Consider the following 9,345-nt stretch of genomic DNA (forward strand, 5'->3'; position numbering starts at 1 on the left):
AGGACACAGTGAATTAAGGGGTTAAAGGAAAAAGAGTGGGCAGTTCTGACTTTAGCCAACGGTTCTCTGCAGGCACCTGGTATCTTGAAATCAGACTTGCCCTGATCCAGAGGCTTGGAGCCTGAGATGGATGGGGCTCCCCAAGTTCCAGTCTAGACCTAACATTCAGCCTGGGACTAGCACTTCTTTCCTGAGTCCCTTTGGGCCTTAAGTAGGAGACAGATCTCCAGATACATCCTAGGCTAAGTGCAGGGTGCCCTTTCCCCATTGCTCCATCCCTCCTTTGCTCCTTCCTCAGGCCCAAGCTTTGATTAAGCTGATCTTCCTATTGTCTGGAGTCTGGAAGTCCAGCACTGGACTAGCTCAGATGGACCCAGCTTCTTTACCCATGGTCCCTTCACACCCACCTCCATGTAGTGCCCTCTCTGGCCCCCACATCCGGCCTCCCTTTCCTCAGAAGACTTAGATATCTTAGTTGTGGGCTCTGGGGAGGCCCATGCTGGGCAGGAACCTGGAAACACCCTTCTTGAAAAGGCCTGAGAAGAGCGGTCCCCCTCCCCTGGGGTCCCCAGCAGCTGATATAGTAAAGAGTCTCCTTCAGTGGAACCTTGCATGAACCGCCCCCCCTCCAGGGTCCACCTAGCCTACCTTCTGGCCTCTGTCCCTTGATTGAAAGCCAGCATCTCAAACTCCATCCTCTCCCTCTCTGTAGTTAAAGGATCCATCTCTTCCAGGATATGGGGGGGGCAGCTCAAAAAGGATTCCCTTTCGGTCTCAGCACCTCAATTTACCCCCAGGCACAATGGATGTATAGTGTATTTATGGATGCATCTGGGTGTATGTGTATTTACAGGAGCATGCTCCATTCCCGGCATCTGACCCCAGAGCCTCTCCCAGCTTCTGCCAGCTACCTCCCCATTCTGCCGGAGGCCAACCCGAATCCCCAACCCCAGCCTCCTCACAGAGAGGCCCCTCACCACAGCCTCAACCTCCACAGCTGCCCTCATTTTCCTGACTCTCTGGAGCCTGGACTGGAGGAGGTTACAGAAACACCCTCAAGCAGATCCAAGAGGCCTGCTCTGGGGCAGGATTGGGGAGCAGGACAGGAAGGATTTCCCAATAACTTCCCATTACAGAGTTGGAAAAGTGTCCCATAAATCTTGTCTAGACAGGTGCCGTTTATTGCATTACTACTTTAAATATTTTTTTTCAGGGAGCCTCTTTCTGTTACTTTTTTGTGGGGAAGGGGATGAGAAAGAAGAGGGGAGTTAGAGGCAGAGGCAGTGAGGAAGGGGCTGTCCAGGAACCACCGGGGAAGCTGACTTCAGAAACATTCCCTCCTTTCTGCTAAACCTGCCTGCAGCCTCACAACTTCCATCCGAATCCACGCCTGTCACCTTTCTGCATACCCAAAGTCCTCACCTCTGAGCACTTCCCTCTGCCCCTCGACCCTTGACCTTGGCCTTGGCGATTTGTTAGGGATGGTGGGTCAGGCCCCTGAGGCTGAGCCCCGCCTTCCACCTACCGTCAGAGTGCACCCCTCACCCCGCCCGGTGGCGATGGGAAGCCCGAGCAGGGATGCCCCAGCCCCCTCACCCAGTCCAGACCAGCTCCCTAACGCTGCCCTAGCCGAGGCTACCGCGCTCGAGCCCTAGTCCCCGCTCCCCAGCCTCGCTGAGACACAGCAGGCAGCGGCACTTACGGACCGGGAAGGGGGCCGGGGCCCCGCGAGGCAGCAGCGGGGGTGGGGCGGCAGTGGGGACAGCGGCTCTGCGGCCCCTGATCCGGCGTGTCCACAGGCTCAGGCCCGGCTCTGGCCACTCTCTAGGCTGGCGGACGCACGGCCGAGATCCGCGGGAGGCGGGCAGGGTGGAGGTGGTGCGAGGGCTCCCGGCAGTGCACGGCTTCTCTGGGCTCTGAGCGGCTCTCAGCGCCGCCTTCTCGGGCGGGCACGGCCCGCAGTGACGTCAGCGCGGCTCCCCCCGCCCCCTCCCCTCACCCCGACCAGTGCGGAATGGAGAGGGCGGAGGCAAACTGCGAGGGGCGCCCAGCCCAGCGCCCCCCTCCGCCGCCCCGCTTGCCTCCCCCAGCTTGTCTCGGGGAGTCCCGGCGCCATTCGAAATCTTCATTCTCCCCACGCCACCAGGCTCATCCAGAGCTGCCACCAACCTGTGAGGTGGTGGCGAACCACGGGTTGGAGCCTCGCTGGCAGCTGTAAACTCAGGGATCCGGGCTGCTTTGGGGAGGATGGAGAGCTGATGGGACGGACGTCTGCTCTCTGGGCTGAAATGGGGCGTTTTATCTTTCCCCTGCAAGTGTTGGTTAGGCTGAGGGTATCTACGCCGGACTGCCCGGTCCTGGGGCCTCCGTGTGAGCCCGGAAGGGATATTTCAGCTCGGAGAAACAGGTCCCGTTGGAAGCCCTCGAGGCTGGGTCCTGCTTCTCCAAGGCCTAGTGGCGTCCCCACTCCACTCTACCCCGGCTGTGGCACCTGCAAACTTCACGTGCTGGGCCGGCAGCGCCCCGGAGCCGCTGTCCAAATGCTGAACTCGGCCTCCGGAGAGGCTGGCTCCGGATGCCCCGCTCCCTCCCGCTCCGTGTTACCCGCAGGGGTCAGCAGGGGGTTCTGGGACACACAGCGCAGGGCCCCAGGGAACTCTGGTGCTCCAGGATGATAACGGAAGGCTCCACGAAGGGAAGCGAGCGGTCAAGGGGAGGTAGGAGCCGGGAAGGCAGGCAGAGCAGCGCCTTGTTGGTCGTTCCGCCGCGCTGAACCACCGTCCTCCCCGTGCGCCCCGCCGCTCTCCCTGGGTCCCCTCCGCCTGTGTTTCTCCCGCCGTCACAGAAGGGGACGTCCCTACAGCTGAACTTGTCAGCAGGTCTCACCATCCATCACGAGTCAGACAGACAGGCCAAGTTCACGAGCAACTGAGCAACGCGATTAACTCCTTGCAAACCGAGCGCCTCCCACAGGGGGGAACCGCCTGGCGAATCGCGCTGTGTCCCACCCGCCTCTCTGACGCCGTTGCCACCACAGCTATTTTCTTCTTCTCTGCTTCTCTTTCCTAAACAACTTGGGGAAAGAGCTAGAAGAGGGAAAGAGGATTTGTCACCCTCAAAATACATTTCCTGGCCATTTTTTGTTATGTTATTTACTTAAACTTTTGGTCTCCATAACCTCTCTGGTTTTTCGCCTTCTAAATTAGGTTGACACCAGTGTAACTGTTTTTCTAAATGTCTTCCTTTCCCCCCATTTTGTGACTGTGCTCATTGTGGAAAAATTAGAAAGTTCAGAAAAACATGAGATAAAAATAATAATTGGCCTTAATTTCTACAACGAGAGGCCTGACTTTAAAAGAAAAACAAAAGAATGTTCTCATTGGAAGAGTTTAGATTGCTGCTTGTGTGGGATGGGGCAAGCAGAGAGAAGGGGGGGCACCCAGCCTTTCTGAACTGGATGAGAAAAGAAAGACAAAAAAGAAGCTATGAAAAAGCGGTCAGAGAGGGAAACGGATCCAGAGAGATCCTACTAGGGGAGCCCCCGAGAGACCCAGTGAGTTGGAGGGCTGGACACAGGGACCCAAGAGAGAGTGCGTTTAGAATCTCCGCTGGGGGTGGGGCAGGCCCAGGAGCTCCCGCCCTCTCCACCCACCGGCCTCATTCTAGCCTCCAAAGCCCAAGAGGAGCTTCTCCCAGCCTCCCTGGCAGCCCAGTTCTTGAGCCTGGCCCAGAGTGGAAGCCCGGGGTGGGAGTTGGGGGGGGGGTGTCTCTGCACAAGACAAACGCTCGGCCCTGCTGGGGAACCTCGGCCATCTCCAGAACTTTCTCAGCCTCTCCTTGTGGTCAGGCCAACTTGGGCCACTCTCCCCCTCCCCCCATTTCCTATTGAATTCCTGGCGTCTGGTAGCTGGCGGCAACTAGAGCGACCTACCAACTTTTCCCCTGGGCATTTTCTCACCCCCTCCACCCCCCAGTGCTTTCTTTTCTTCTCCCTGCTCTCTTTTTGAAAGGAGGCACCCAGGCCCAGAACGTGTTCTGCAGTTTAACTACTTCCAAATTCTTTGTTCAGGTCACCCCGGGACGCCATTGTCCGCTATTGAGAGCTTGGGCGGGAGGGCGGGTGCGCCTCTGCCTGGCGGGCCTGAATCCATTAGGCCGCCACTCTGGCCCCTGCGGCCCACTGAGGTGCCTGCCAAACCCGGGCTCCAGCAGCCCCCTCTCGTCCTCTCAGATCTTGCCCTCAGCTGCCTTTTTTGGATGCCTCATAGTCACAGGACACTGCAGGTCCATGTAGGGGTTATCTGGGTATCACCCTGTCTGTCCGGAGGGACTGGGCATGGGTACAGGCCGAGTATGATTCTTGCTAACTCTGTTCCAGTCTGCATGCTTTCACGCGGGGGCTTGGCCACACCCCATTGCTTGTTACTGGGTTCTTGGACCCTCTGGGCAGCTTTGGAAGAGGCTGTAGCCAGATCTCAGAAATGGGGATGGAGAACCAACTGACATCACACCTCCTCCTCCTCCGCCTCCTCCACAGCCTGTGTTTCCCCCTTCTTTCTTCCCTCTGGGCCTAGCCCCCCAGCTTCTAGTTGACTCAAGCCTCTCCTGAGTTAAGAGCATGAAAAGTCACCCAGATATTTTAGGGGGAGCACAGCAAGGAGTCCCAGTCCCCTCCTGAGCCCCCTTGTTGTCCTCAAAGGCTGGTCTACCCAGCATGGCGACCTCCCCAGCTCACTGGGCAAAGGACAAAAGGTATCCTGACCCTAGGCATGGCTTCTAGGCTCCTAGAGTGCCGAGGCTTGTGCCAGGGATGCCCGCCCCCATGGCCTTACCCTCTCCTGCCTCAGAACCCAAGGAGTCAGAGCGTGGGAGCCTCTCAGGTAACACAGCTCCTTAGTGCCTACCTGGGGACTGGCTAAAACGCTGGTGCTCCAGTGCCCTGCGGAATGCCCCAGAGAGCGTCCCTCAGGTCCTGTAGGGATGCAAAGGCTCTCTGAGCCCACAAAAGGCTTAGGAAAGACTGAGCACATAAAGCTTGAACCCACTAAAGGACATCGAGAGGGTGTGGGGAGGAAGAAACTTTACCCTCAAGGTTCTAGCTGATCTAATAATTAAATCTGCATGAGACAGATTAACAGGAGAAAACAACCAAAGTTAATTGCATATGTTCGCATGGGGACCCCACATACATGGGAGAGACAGAGACCCCACGTATGTGAGAGGTTCAGACAGAAGGGAAATTGATGTACATAACGACATTCTGAGTTAAGGATGAGGTAAAGCACCTTGGGGTTTCAGAGGAGAAGAAGTTCCTTTGCAGATGTTCAGTAATTGGAAGTTTGCCCTGCCCTATAGACAGGTCCTAAAAAGTTATTTCTGGTGATAATGCCTACCATGGGCAAAGCCTTGAATTTAGATTCTTCTAAGTAGTTAACAGAGAGGGGCAGAAATTTCTCTAGAGCTGGCAGGGTCTCAGTTGCTTTTAGCTCAAAATAATCACACTACAGAGGCACATTCTGGGGTGACTCATTCTGAACCTCTATAAAGGCTACCTCACTCAAAACAGATGCCCAGGAAAGGGTCAGTTGCTGTTCGGGTAGCTTTTCTAGGCTCCCCAAGGTTCTTTGTGCCGCCCCATCCTGTCCCTCCTACTCTGGCATTATGGGGTCATTGAGTCCAAGGGCAAATACGGACACCCAGACTTAGAGGTCACTCAGACCTTTGGTCCAGTCCGTCCTGTCCAGTTCAAAGATCCACCACACCGTTCCGGGGAGCTGGCCTCCAGGGGAGAGCCGTGGATGAGTCCCTGGGCCGGGTGGGCGTCCTCCGGGGCAGGGCCCCTCGGGGGAGAAAAGCGACAGATGAGGGCTCTGGTTGCAGAAGAGGAGTGCTGGGTGGTGGACCCTGCAGGCCCAGGGTGTGCGAGGGGGGGCGGGCGGCCTCCACTGCACGGTCCCTGCCCCCAGGCCCCGCTCGCGCGGCATTAGGGTGAGGTGACTTCATGGAACCCACCGCAGCCTAGATGGGTAGCGGAGGAGGCAGAGCAGCGCCCCCTGGCCTCTCTGCTGGAGCTCTCGCATTGCTGCCCTGCCACACCCTTCCCACCAGGTTCCAGATCTGAAGCTGGGAAGGCCGAAGCCCGCCCCGCCCCCTCCGTCACCAAGATCTGGCTGGACTACGCCAAGGCTCTTGCGGGACACAGAAACTCTTGAGGGTCTCCTGGGCTCCCACCCTCACGTCCTCCTCTTTCCGTCCTCCTCACCCACCCGGGGTCCTACAGCGGTAGGTCTGACCTCGAAGATCTCCCGCCCCTGAGTGGGGCTCCCCGCTCTGTGCAAGAGCGCCCTCTGGCGGAAGTTTCCGGGAGATGCAGGCGCACACGGCTTAGGCTGCTGCGGGCAGGGTGGGAAAAACTCTGAACCCCCGCGGGGTGTTTGCTCTGTGGTTTGGGGTCTGGATAGAGGGGATAGAGATGCAGTAGCCTAAGGAGAGCTGGGCACCTCTTCCTCCTCCTGGCTCCTCTTTGCCTCTCAACCTGCTCATGAGGGGCGGGGGACCCTTCATGGTCAGGAAACAGGCATTCACCGTAATGGGGACACCGGTAAGTAAGGCAGCCAGCCTCCAGGCCTAAATCTCATCTCCTCTTCAACCTGGAACTGGGGCCTCTGCTATCCTGGCCTCCTTCGAGAAGGTCCCATGTAGACTGAGGTTGATGGGGCAGGCTCAGGACCTTTCCCAGGGTTTTCTCAGCCAAGTAAGCTGTGCCCCTTGTCCGCATGGCATTGCCAGTCCGTTCCCAGTTTCACCCTCCCCATCTCAGCAGTTCCTTTCAGACGGGCGGGGGGGGGGGGCGTCCTTCTCATACCTGCAGGACCTCAGGAAATTAAGAAGTAGAAGCCCCTTCTCAGGTCTGAGGATCTTGTTCCAAGGATGAGTGGTAGATGGGCAAGAGGAAATGACAGGATGTACAGGCAAGGCCTGAAATTTGCAGTCGAGATTCCGGCCAAGGCTCGCACCTTCAGTGGCAGCAGCATATCTGTTGGCCCAAGCATGATGTTCTGATTTGGAGCTGATCATAGGTTTCGATGGGTTCCTGACATTCATTCTACAAATATGTGCTGAGCTTCTATTATATGTCAGGCACTTTTGGTGGCAAAACTCAGGGTAAGTAACTTGCTGAAAGGCACACAACTAGGAAATTGCCTAAGCCAGGATTCAGCCCCCAGGTGTGCACTACCCTACCCTCATCTCTCCTCTCTCACTTGAATGATTTCAGAGGTCTCCTAACTGGACCTCCACTTTAGAAATCACCTTCCTTTGATATGTTGTCCACACTTCTGGGCAAAGACCTTTCCTTCTATAATGCCAGCCTGATTATGTCTCCTCCTTGCATAAAATCCTTCTGTGAGGTTCTGCCTCTCTCAGGATAAAGTTCCAGGTTCCTCTGAGGCATACAGGCTCCCCCTGTGATGTGATCTGTGTCCCCCTCTCTGTGAACCTGATGCTCCTACCATCCCAGTCATCTGTTACCCCAGGGCACAGAATCCCTGCCTTTATGTGCACCTACAGCTCCCTTGCCTAGAATACTCCTCTCTCTTCAGTATCTTTAAGATTCTAGGTGAATGTCACCTCCATGAAACCTTCTCACCCAGACATATTCAATGATGACTCCTCCAGCTGAAAGACCAGACATACCTAAGTAGCCATGTTTGTATTTCTTGTGACCTCCCCTCCCCCTGATACCCATTGACTGAATCAGTCATGGGAAAAGTATGGAAAGATCAAGGCTCAATGCTATTGTGCCGCCTTCATAAACCCTGGTTGGAGTGTGGGTTCTATCTGTCTCACGGAAGGGGAAGGGAGCAGGGCCAGGGTGCGGGATCAGCCTGCAGGTGTGTTTCTGCACCCTACTCCTGAAAAATACCGAAGTCAGTTTCTCAAGTCAGTTCACAGTGTCCTGGCACAGACACGGGCTGGAAGTTTGAGACTGACTTTCAGTCCTAATCAGGTATGTGACCTCACTCAGGTCTGCATCCAATTTCTCTGAGCCTCTCTTACCTCATCGGGGCAACTGGGTCTCCAGACTCTCGTGATTCACGTGGGCCGCCTTTGCAAGGTACTTTACAGTTTATTAACTACGGGTCACCAAGACCCCAGATGTTCGTGCACCTGGAGCAACAGGAGGTGGATGCAGAGATCGTAAAGGCTGGAAAGCAGCCTCTAGCTGCTCCTCAGGCCAGAGGGAACAGGACGCTCTTGGAGAGGGGGGCGGGGTAGCCAGTGGGCAGATTTGGTTTCAACAAAGGCAGTGTTTTTACCCATTAATTGCTTAGGATGAGGACAGGGCTGGTGCGGTGGGAGGATTCCCTTCGGCGGTGAACTCCTGCCATTCTCGTGTATCAATTGATTTTAAATCGGGATTTCCGCGTAGGATTATCGTCCTCTCAAGTCCTCCAACAACGTGGGGGGACGCGTGGCTGGTACATTTTAGAAATGTGCACTCCACCCCGTCCTGGGACACGTAGGCGAGCAACTTCACGGGGACACGATGAGCGTACAGTGTGGGAGCCGTTACTTCCGCAGATGCGGACGTTCTCAGGCTTCAATGTGGGGTTGTAATCAGCACGATCTTTCCAGCTGTCCGAACACTCCATTCCTAACAAGAGAAATGACCAAAAAGGTCACTTCCCACTTCCTTGCGACCGCGGCAGGACTCGAACCTGCAATCTTCTGATCCGAAGTCAGACGCCTTATCCATTAGGCCACGCGGCCGCCTGGTACTAGAGATTGTTTAGAAGACCTAAAAAGTCTCATTACCGCCCACCAATTTGCCTGGGACCGACCCACCTGCTTCTTGAGCAGGGGAGTCGGACCTTGGTTGTGCAGGGAGGGCACACCCGGAAGTCCCCTTTTCCCCCCGCATGCGGACCGGTCCACTTGAGGCCCTTCTATTGGTCGCGCGGAGAGTCTCCCCGCCTGCCTCTCGGGTAAGCCGCGGGACAGAGCGCGGCGCAGACGGGAAGTTGCGGCTGCCAGCGAGGCGGACTGGTCGGGTGGAGGCCGCACGCCACCTCGGGGCTGCGTAGGCCGCGCGGAGACGCCGCATCGCTGGTCTGGGGTCAGGAACCGCAGATCGGAAGGCACTAGGCGGACCGAGGTTTCCGGCGGGGTTGGTGCCGGGGAGGCCGGGTCGTTGAGCGGCGGCGCGGCTCCTCCCTCCCCTGTCCGGCAGTAAGGCCCCAGCAGGGCGGAGGCTCGTCCCAGGGCGCACCGCGGCGCCGCCGCGGGGCACAGGCGGGTGGCCGAGAACACTGAGTCCACCGGCGACGCCCCCTGCAGGCAGCC

The 9,345-nt window shown here is 57.0% G+C and overlaps 1 non-coding gene across 1 annotated transcript; it reads right to left on the reverse strand.

Annotated features, from left to right (window-relative positions):
- Positions 1-8,699: 8,699 nt before the first annotated feature.
- On the reverse strand, positions 8,700-8,772 carry TRNAR-UCG. Its single transcript has one exon. It is a non-coding gene; the product is annotated as a tRNA-Arg (tRNA).
- Positions 8,773-9,345: the final 573 nt, after the last annotated feature.

The sequence above is a fragment of the Rousettus aegyptiacus genome, unplaced genomic scaffold (genome assembly GCF_014176215.1).
Source record: "Rousettus aegyptiacus isolate mRouAeg1 unplaced genomic scaffold, mRouAeg1.p scaffold_m13_p_14, whole genome shotgun sequence".
NCBI lineage: Eukaryota > Metazoa > Chordata > Mammalia > Chiroptera > Pteropodidae > Rousettus > Rousettus aegyptiacus.